This window comes from Arachis hypogaea, chromosome 10, assembly GCF_003086295.3.
Source record: "Arachis hypogaea cultivar Tifrunner chromosome 10, arahy.Tifrunner.gnm2.J5K5, whole genome shotgun sequence".
NCBI classification, from domain to species: domain Eukaryota; kingdom Viridiplantae; phylum Streptophyta; class Magnoliopsida; order Fabales; family Fabaceae; genus Arachis; species Arachis hypogaea.
The window spans coordinates 76,645,512-76,656,359 of NC_092045.1; the positions used below are offsets into that span (position 1 = coordinate 76,645,512).

Consider the following 10,848-nt stretch of genomic DNA (forward strand, 5'->3'; position numbering starts at 1 on the left):
TAACTTCAGCCACTCTGAAAACATTTCAGAGGGGCATTTTCTTAGCATCTCTCTGTATCTCTCCCAGGCATCATAAAGAGATTCATTATCTCCTTGTTTGAAGCCTTGGATGCTCAGTCTTAGCTGTTTCATCCTTTTTGGAGGAAAATAGTGATTCAGGAATCTTTCTGACAGCTGTTTCCATGTCTTTATGCTGTCCTTAGGTTGGTTATTTAACCACCTCTTAGCTTGGTCTTTTACAGTAAATGAAAATAGTAATAATCTGTAGACATCCTGATCTACTTCCTTATCATGTACTATATCAGCAATTTGTAAAAACTATGCCAGAAACTCTATAGGTTCTTCCTGTGGAAGACCGGAATACTGGCAACTTTGCTGCACCATGATAATGAGCTGAGGGTTCAACTCAAAGCTACTGACTCCGATGGAGGATATACAGATACTACTCCCGTATGAAGTAGTAGTGGGGTTAGCATATGACCCCAGAGTCCTTCTGGACTGTTCATTTCCACTTAAGTCCATAATGGAGAAAGGGATATGATGTGAATTTATTTTATTTATTTTATTATATAAAAATTTCGAAATAATAATAAAATAAAATAAAGACGACAATAAAATTAAAAATAAATAAAACAAAAAGAATTTTAAAATATTTTATGAAGATTTTCGAAAAATTGAGAAGAAAGAAAGTGGTTAGGATATTTTCGAAAAAGATAAATTTTTTTTAAAATCTTAAAAGGATAAGATTTGAAAAATTTTGAAATTGAAATCTGAATTTTTATATAAAAAAATTTGAAAATATGGCTTAAAATTAGTTAGAAAAGATATTTTTTTTTTGAATTTTGAATTTTATGATGAAAGAGAAGAACACACAAAAGACACAAGACTTAAAAATTTTTAGATCTAATGCTCCTTGTTTTCGAAAATTTTGGAGAAAAAACACCAAGGAACACCAAACTTAAAAATTTTAAGATAAAAACACAAGAAAGACTCAAGAACACCTTGAAGATTCACAAGAACACCAAGAACAAAAGAAAGAACACCAAACTTAATATTTTTAGAAAACCACAATAAAATTTTTGAAAATTAAAGAAAGATTAACAAGAAAACACCAAACTTAAATTTTGGCACAAGATTTAATCAAAGAAAAATTATTTTTGAAAAAATTTTTAAAAGGAAGATACCCAATTGCCAAGAACATAAGCCAACGCTCTAGCCAACTGAGCTATAAATGTAACATGTTTTAATATTGTATATAAAAAATAATTTTTTTGAAAACTAATATTTTGAAAAAGCACAAGGAAAATACGAAAAATACACAAAATAGGAAAAATCAAAGATCAAACAAGAAAATTTGACAAGAACAATTTGAAGATCAAGGAAAAATAAAGAACACAAATTCAAAAATTTAAAGGAAAATATGAAATATGAAATTGACACCAAACTTAAAGTATAAAACTAAACTCACATAAAAATTAAAAATTAATAAGGAAAAATAATATTTTTGAAAAGAAAATAAAGGACTCAGATTTAATGACTCTATAGCAACAAAAATAAATTATTCCTAATCTAAGCAACAAAATAAACCTTTAGTTGTTCAAACTCGAACAATCCCCGGCAACGGCGCCAAAAACTTGGTGTACGAAATTGCAATCACACTTTTGCAATCTGTACAACTAACCAGCAAGTGCACTGGGTCGTCCAAGTAATACCTTACGTGAGTAAGGGTCGAATCCCACGGAAATTGTTGGTTTGAAGCAAGCTATGGTTATCTTATTATTCTTAGTCAGGATGCCAACAACAGTGTTTTTCAAGTTCAATTTTAAAAAGTGAAAGGACATAAAATAAATAATTGTTACTCAATAATGGAGAATATGTTGGAGTTTTGGAGATGTTTTGTCTTCTGAATTCCTGTAACATAATGCTTCATCACTTTCATAAATGCAAGGCTCCTTCCATGGCAAGCTGTATGTAGGGTGTCACCATTGTCAATGGCTACTTCCCATCATCTCAGTGAAAATGGTCCAAATGCTTTGTCACAGCACGGCTAATCATCTGTCGGTTTTCGATCATGCCGGAATAGAGTCCATTGATTCTTTTGTGTTTGTCATCATGCCCAACAATCGTGAGTTTGAAGCTCGTCATAGTCATTCAATCCCTGAATCCTACTCGGAATACCACAGATAAGGTTTAGACTTTCCAGATCCTCATGAATGCCGCCAACAATTCTAACTTATACCACGAAGATTCTGATTAAGGAATCTAAGAGATACTCATTCAATCTAATGTAGAACAGAGGTGGTTGTCAAGCACACGTTCGTGGATTGAGGAAGGTGATGAGTGTCACAGATCATCACCTTCTTCATAGTGAAGCGCGAATGAACATCTTAGATAGGAGCAAGCATGTTTGAATGGAAAACAGAATAATTGCATTAATTCATCAAGACGCTGCAGAGCTCCTCACCCCCAACAATGGAGTTTAGAGACTCATGCCGTCAAAGAGTATATAATTCAGATCTAAAAATGTCATGAGATACAAAATAAGTCTCTAAAAGTTGTTTAAATACTAAACTAGTAACCTAGGTTTACAGAAAATGAGTAAACTAAGATGGATAGTGCAGAAATCCACTTTTGGGGCCCACTTGGTGTGTGCTGGGGCTGAGACTTAAGCTTCTCACGTGTCTGGGCTGTTTTTGGAGTTGAACGCCAGGTTGTAACCTATTTCTGGCGTTGAACTCCAACTTGCAACCTGTTTCTGGCGCTGAACGCCAGACTGCAACATGGAATTGGCGTTGAACGCCAGTTTACGTCGTCTATCTTCGCACAAAGTATGGACTATTATATATTGCTGAAAAGTCCTAGATGTCTACTTTCCAACCCAATTGAGAGCGCGCCAATTGGACTCTTGTAGCTCCAAAAAGTTCATTCCGAGTGCAGGGAGGTCAGAATCCAACAGCATCAGCAGTACTTTTTCAGCCTAAATCAGATTTTTGCTCAGCTCCCTCAATTTCAGCCAGAAAATATCTGAAATCACAGAAAAACACACAAACTCATAGTAAAGTCCAGAAATATAATTTTTGCCTAAAAACTAATAAAAATCTACTAAAAATCAACTAAAACATACTAAAATCTACATGAAATTACCCTTAACAAGCGTATAAAATATCCGCTCATCACTCTTCCGAATGCAGGTAGGTCAAATCTGGACAGCATCTGTAGTGCTTCCTTTGTCTCTGAATCAGACTTCTGCTCCAACTCTTCAATTTCAGCCAGAAAATACCTAAAATTGTCCAAAAATACAAAAACTCATAGTAGAATCCAAAAATGTGAATTTAACACTAAAACCTATAAAAACATGATAAAAGCTAAATAAAAACTACTAAAAACTATATGAAAATCATGTCAAAAAGCATATAAAATATCCGCTCTTCATTGTCCCATACAAAAAAGAGTCAAACACAACACATTCCTAACAAATCAAACTTTTTCATCATTCTTCCTTAGAGTATCGAAGCCTGGAGTAGGCACAAAAGTCATGAAGTTGGCCAGCCTCTTTGCAGTTGTAGAACTTGTCCCTTTAATGGTCTCAGCAGAAATAGCCACAGGTGCAGTTGTAGTAGGTTTGGGTAGGACCTCAACCTTGCTTTTCCTTTAATCACTTGTAACTTAGGTGCAGTTGCAGTATTAAATGCATTTGTTAGATCATTAAATGAAGCTGAAATTTTTTAGGATTGAGGAGTGATGATACTACTTGTTGTGTATCTTGGGTTGGTGGAATGCTTTTAGATTGGCTAATGTCAATCTCTGATGGAGGCTGGATGGGTGATGGAGTGCAAGCAAAGGTGCTTCTACTTCTGGAGCAATATCAGCATCAGCAGAGGCAGCATTTGGTTCAGGTTTAGCACCATTTACAGCAGGGGCTACAACTGCTAGTTGTAGCTGTATCTGCTTGGCATGTTCCTTAGCATCTATAGCTTTTTTCTTTGCACAATGGTGGACGAAATTGTGATTCGTACTCTTTGTACTTGTATAAAATTTAATTCGAGATAATATCTCTTTACTATGTGTGGTCACAACTCCGTTCAACTAACCAGCAAGTGTACTGGGTCGTCCAAGTAATAAACCTTACGTGAGTAAGGGTCGATCCCATAGAGATTGTTGGTATGAAGCAAGCTATGGTCATCTTGTAAATCTCAGTCAGGCGGATTTAAATAAATTATGGAATTTGGAAAATCAAATAATAGTAAATAAACATAAAATAAAGATAAAGTTACTCATGTATTTCCATGATGGAAATTTCAGATAGGTGTATGGAGATGCTGTGCTCCTCCTGAATCTCTGCTTCCCTACTGCTTCATCCAATCCTTCTTACTCCTTTCCATGACAAGCTGTATGTAGGGCATCAGCGTTGTCAATGGCTACATCCCATCCTCTCAGTGAAAAAGGTCCAAATGCTCTGTCACAGCACGGCTAATCATCTGTCGGTTTTCAATCAGGTTGGAATATAATCCCTTGATTCTTTTGCGTCTGTCACTAATGCCCAGCCTTCAGGAGTTTGAAGCTCGTCACAGTCATTCAATTCCAGAATCCTACTCGGAATACCACAGACAAGGTTAAACCTTCCAGATTCCCATGAATGCCGCCATCAATTCTAGCTTATACCACGAAGATTCTGATTAAGGAATCCAAGAGATATGCGCCCGGTCTAGGGTAGAACGGAAGTGGTTGTCAATCACGCGCGTTCATAGGTGAGAATGATAATGAGTTTCACGGATCATCACATTCATCAAGTTGAAGTGCAACAAATATCTTAGAATAGGAATAATTCGAATTGGATAGAAAATAATAGTAATTGCATTGAAACTTGAGGTACAGCAGAGCTCCACACCCTTAATCTATGGTGTGTAGAAACTCCACTGTTGAAAATACATAAGTGAAAGGTTCAGGCATGGCTGAATGGCCAGCCACCCAAAACGTGATCAATAGTCTCCTCAGATGAAGAATAAAATAAAACTGAGACCAAAGATGTCTAGTGCAATAGTAAATTATCCTATTTATACTAGACTAGCTACTAGGGTTTACATGAGTAAGTAATTGATGCATAAATCTACTTCTGGGGCCCACTTGGTGTGTGTTTGGGCTGAGCTTGATCTATCCACGAGCTGAGGCTTCTTTTGGAGTTGAACGCCAAGTTGTAACGTGTTTTGGGCGTTCACCTCCGGGTCGTGACGTGTTTCTGGCGTTTTACTCCAGACAGCAACATGGAACTGGCGTTGAGCGCCAGTTTACGTCGTCAATTCCCAAATAAAGTATGAACTATTATATATTGCTGGAAAGCTCTGGATGTCTACTTTCCAAAGCCGTTGAGAGCACGCCATTTGAAGTTCTGTAGCTCCAGAAAATCTATTTCGAGTGCAAGGAGGTCAGATTCCAACAGCATCAGCAGTCCTTTATCAGCCTCCTATCAGAGTTTTGCTCAAGTCCCTCAATTTCAGTCAGAAATTACCTGAAATCATAGAAAAACACACAAACGCATAGTAAAGTCCAGAAATGTAAATTTAACATAAAAACTAATGAAAACATCCATAAAAGTAGCTTGAACTTACTAAAAACTACCTAAAAACAATGCCAAAAAGCGTATAAATTATTCGCTCATCACACAACCTCTTTTGTTGTCTCCAACCTCACCACAATACATGCATTGGATTGGGTTGTATTTTCTCTTCATCTTTGTCTTTGACCTAGTTGGCTGTTCTTCCTTGTCCCTTCTCCTTTTCTTTGTCAGTCTTCCAGGTTTGGGCTTGATTGGGAGTGGGACTGGTGCTGAATGTGGATTTTTTCCATAGATCCTGCCCCTTAACTGAATTGATGTTGAAATAGTAAGTTCACCTATACGCTTCCATCTTCAACCAGTCATGACAATATTCTGCAACCCTCTTGTCATTCTTATCCTGTATGGCTAATATTGCATGCATACACGGCATTCCTTTCAAATCAAATTAAAAGATTCATTAAAATTGTTAGCATGATTGAAGACATTATTAACTAATTAAGAGAACAATTAAAAGTTGTTACCTGTGAGTTGCCAAAACCTACAACTGCATGTATTCTTGCCCTGGTCAACCACCATATTCATTGGCGAGCCATGCACTTCGTACAATTATTCTTTTTCATTACCAGACCACTGAGGAGCCCAATAGTGAGACAACGTTGTCATTGCTTCCAATCTACTTTGCTGAACAAGAGGGAGATTTCTTTGATAGTTCTGCAACTTTTTCCTATTATTAACCATACTCTTCATGATGATTCTTCTAACTTTTTCAGTAAGGTCAGGATGGGCTTGCTCCTTTGTGCTTGATGTTTGCATTGAATGACTCACATGCGTTGTTGCATATGTTATCCACTTTCGAAACCTCATTGAAATGTGCCTTAGTGGGCTGAGAATTGGGCTTACTGGATTGTGAGGCTGCTTTAGTGGGTTGAGAGGTTGGTTTTTTGGACTGAGGGTGCATTGTAGCGGGCATCTTGACAGGACTACATCTTCCTCCATGTTGTCCATTACACATGGCTGTGAGATACAATTCTCAAAGTATAGGTTGATCAAATGTTGGTTCCTCCTGCAATACATGCACATTACAAGCAAGTCTGCATTTGTCACCAACTTCTTCAAGCCGGATGAAACGGGAACTCCAGGAAATTTCTACCAACAGTTTCCAGCTTAAATGTATCCCAACTTCTTATAGTAATCCCTTACACAAAACACATCAAGTGTGCCTCCTTCAACACCCATCAATACCTCTGTATTATCATGTTCATATACCATCTCCATCCTCACACGTTTTAAACAACCCGCCATGGTGAATCACAAATGTCATGGGAGGACCCTCCATCTATAATAACAAACACGAAAACATCATTAATAAACTGACCAGAAATAACTATTCTCTATGTGTCACTAGCGACGAAACCCAATTTGTACCAATCAACCATTAACCCAAAATAAACATGTAACAGAACCATCACTAAATTCAAACATCCCTAACTAAAAATCATTACAGAGCCAGTTAAAGTACCGCATTCTCACACACTAAAATGATAAAAGAATATTAACACAAACCCTTGGTCACCCTAAACCCTACCTTAAATCAGACGAACACTAAGACCACGACATTAAGAATACATCACACCACAGAATAACTTAAAAATCATGAAAAAAATTTCATCCTTACCCCTCACTGTCTCAATGCTACTCCAGGATAAGATCAAATCTGTATTCAATAGCGACAACTTCTTTATTGTAATCGTCAACCAACACTAACGAATGTTCATGGGGTGGTTTAGAACTTGGGGGAAAGGCTTTACCTTGAGGAAGACGATACATTTTGGAGCGAAACAGAGAGAGATGGTTGATATGAGAGGGGGTAAGGCTTTGCAACATTTGAATCTCTCTTCTAAAGACTAAACGATGACGTTTCAAGGCTAGGAAAGCCTTGTATCAAAACTCCGTCATTTGATTATTTGCCACACTGGCAGTTAACGACACACGTCAGCGAACGTTTGCCAACTCAGCGAAAGAGATGACAGAAGGACGAACGTGACCCAGTAAGGTATCTTTGGGGGACGAATTTGATTAATTTTATCTTTCGGGGACGAAAATGGAGATCGATGTATCTTTCAGGGATGATTTTGACTATTAGCTCTTAATCTAAACCAAAAAGCTTGAGCAAACCTAGGAATGGGGAACCATTATTAGAGGGAGGAGGGTGCGGATCAGTGATGAAGCCACTAGCAAGGAGAACGATGTAGCAACTGGTACTGACGGGGGGACATACACGACGGCAAGGATTCACATATGTGTGTTTCACGCACTTTGCTCCCATTTGTGTTTGCGTGAGAAAGAGGAGATGAGAATTCACAGTATAAAGATGAGCATCGAAAAAATTTGTATGTATGTATGTATGTATGTATATATGTATGTATGTATGTATGTATGTATGTCAAACAAATTGATTTACAGTGGTTCACATCTAAACCGCTGCTATCTTAGGCAGTTTTATAGCAAAAGCCAAATCATTGCGATTCTACCAGTTTTTGCAGCAGTTTCAAAAATAGACACTGATTTTTCACCGCTATTCGGCGCTTCTGTTGTAGTGATATGAAAATATTTTATATAACTATATGTTTCACTCTTCTATCATAAATAATCTAGTCCGGCTTGTTATTCTCATTCTTCAAACATTTAATCTATTATAAAATATTAGTCCTCTTCAAAGAAATGAAAAAATTAATTTGTCTCTGACAAAATTAATTCTCAAAATTTTATAGATGAAAATTTGAGAGTAAAATATTTGATTTAAAATTTTTTAGAATCAATTTAAAGATTTTGGATCTGTCTTTAAATAAGTATATTTAATTTGTAATAATTAATATTTAGGTAGAATTGGATCAACTGATCATAAATCGATAAATTGAGTTTATTTAAATTTAAATTCGACTAATTTAATATATGAAATTAAATTCAAACTTAACTTAGAACCTTGTAAACTCAATTTACTGAACGATTCATGAGTTATAAACTAGTTTAACTCAGTTCCAAGTTACAGGAGATTTTGTATATAGATATGGTAGGATCGCAAGAGTAATGCATATTGTAATTGCATAAACATAAATTAATGAGAGTGCACAAGAGGACTTGGTGGCCATTTTTTATTTTCTTTTAGTATTAAACGTAAGAGCATCGTCATGGGCTGACGTGAAACTCATGACATATGACAATCATCACATGCATATTCTTTAGAGCATATGCCGGAGTAACAGCTGTATTGGTCTTCGTCACTAGTTACTTAGTTAGTATTAGTCTTTTATTACTGATTAACAACTGAAATAGAGAAAAGTTAAACCGTCACTAGAATTTGTTGTTTTTTAATTTGTTTGTATTTTTAACAATTAGATCAATTATTTTAGTATAATAATCTAACCATATATTTTTAGTTTATATTTTTAAACATTAATAATTAATTATTAATTAAAAATAATAAATTTTGTTATTTTTTTAATATTTTTTGTTGAAATATTCAGCATTAGTATTAGTAAGGAAATATTCATTAAGAAATGCCAATTATTACGTTCGAGGGTGATGGGCACGAGGATTGTTCTTATAAAACATAAAAGGAAGGAAGTATATTTTTTCCATAAAATAAAACACATATATAGATTTGAAATTAGTGTATGCAACTAATAAATAATAATGTTTAGTGTTTCTGGTAGATTGGCAGTACCTTTCTGCCGACTTTCAAATTCAATTTCGGGTTAGGTAACAAATTTAAAAGAACTCAACCGAAGGACGAAGCCCTCACAGGAGTTGGATAAGATTGGCAATTACAAATTGACAACATTTTTAGCAAGTTGTTACATTCAACCATCCTATTGGCCGCAGTTTATATAGTGGGAACTAGCAGAAAATCACGGGTCGAAAAAAAAAATTGCCCATAACAAGATTGTTTTACATTGTAAATGCACAAAAATAGATAAAATAAAATAACACTACAAGAAAACAGCTCTATTGCCACGCTTTTAAAGCGTGGCGAAAAGCTGAAAAAAGCGTGGCAATAGCTTTTCGCCACGCTTTTTGAGCTACCGCCACGCTTTTTGAAAGGGTGGCTATCAAAGGGTGGCGGTTGCTCTATCGCCACGCTTTTGGTGACCTATCGCCACGTTTTATTTTTTGCCACGCTTTTGCAAATTGTCCCGCTTAAAAAGCGTGGCCATATGCGAGAGATACAGCCACGCTTTTAAAGCGTGGCCATAGAGAGATACGGCCGCGCTTTTAAAGCGTGGCGATAGCGGGAGATACGGCCACGCTTTTAAAGCGTGGCGATAGCCTTGTCAAATTTAAAAAAAAAATCTTTTTTTTTATTTTCAATCCTTTTTTATTACCAAACCTATAAATATAGTATGCAATTTTTATTACAAGATAAATTAAACAGTAATTAGTGACAATTTTTGGTATAATTATTTTATACATTAATCCTTATACAAAACTTTCCAGGTTTTTTCAGTAACAAAAAACCCTTCAACCTCCTATCCAGCCGAAATTCACTAACTAAGCAAAACGCATGTATAATTACAAAAGCAATGAAAAATTAATAGCAGTTCTGGGGTCTCAAGATCACGTCAAGGTCCCTCATTTTCTGTATTTTATATTTTTCTTACAACCTTGTGCCCAACAAGTACATAACCGAGCTCAATATCCCCCTCTCAGAATGATTCCCAGCAATGTTTGGTGGAGCTGAAAAAAATAACACCAACATCAACAAAATGATTTCATTTCCTTTTCACATAACATAATAATGAAAATGCTGACAATCACCGACCAAAGACATAACAATGAAGAAACAAGGAATAACCCCATTGGCAAGCAAGCTCAGTGCTTTTTTTCCTTTTGCAAAAAAGAAACAAAAAAAAGGCAAAAGGAACCATTGAATGACCATGCAAAAGGGAGAAAGGAATCTAACCAATTGGCAATGCAGGATGCAATGCTAGTAGGTAGAGATCAAATTTCAGGAAACAATTTAAGCAGAAATTAGGTATACTCGTCATGTGAATATGAGAAGGTTTCAAAACTCGACGGACAGAATCAGAATTACCTCTTGAATGGTTTTCTTTAGATCAAAAGCATCTTTCACTCGAGCATCCAGGATGGCCCATGTATCATGGAAGTCTAACAAGAAACAAACGAAAGATGTATTAAGAAATGTCTTCACTTGTTACAACACCACATCAGAGCCACAAACAGCTTGTTATCCATCTAAATATAAGATACTATATTGATGCAGTGAGGTGGGGTGG

The 10,848-nt window shown here is 36.0% G+C and overlaps 1 long non-coding RNA gene across 1 annotated transcript; it reads right to left on the minus strand.

The window, feature by feature from the left end:
• Positions 1 to 9,989: 9,989 nt before the first annotated feature.
• LOC140175498 (uncharacterized) lies at positions 9,990 to 10,758 on the minus strand. Its single transcript, XR_011866316.1, has 2 exons — positions 10,647 to 10,758; positions 9,990 to 10,288 (listed from the first exon to the last, which is right to left on the minus strand). It is a non-coding gene; the product is annotated as an uncharacterized lncRNA (long non-coding RNA).
• Positions 10,759 to 10,848: the final 90 nt, after the last annotated feature.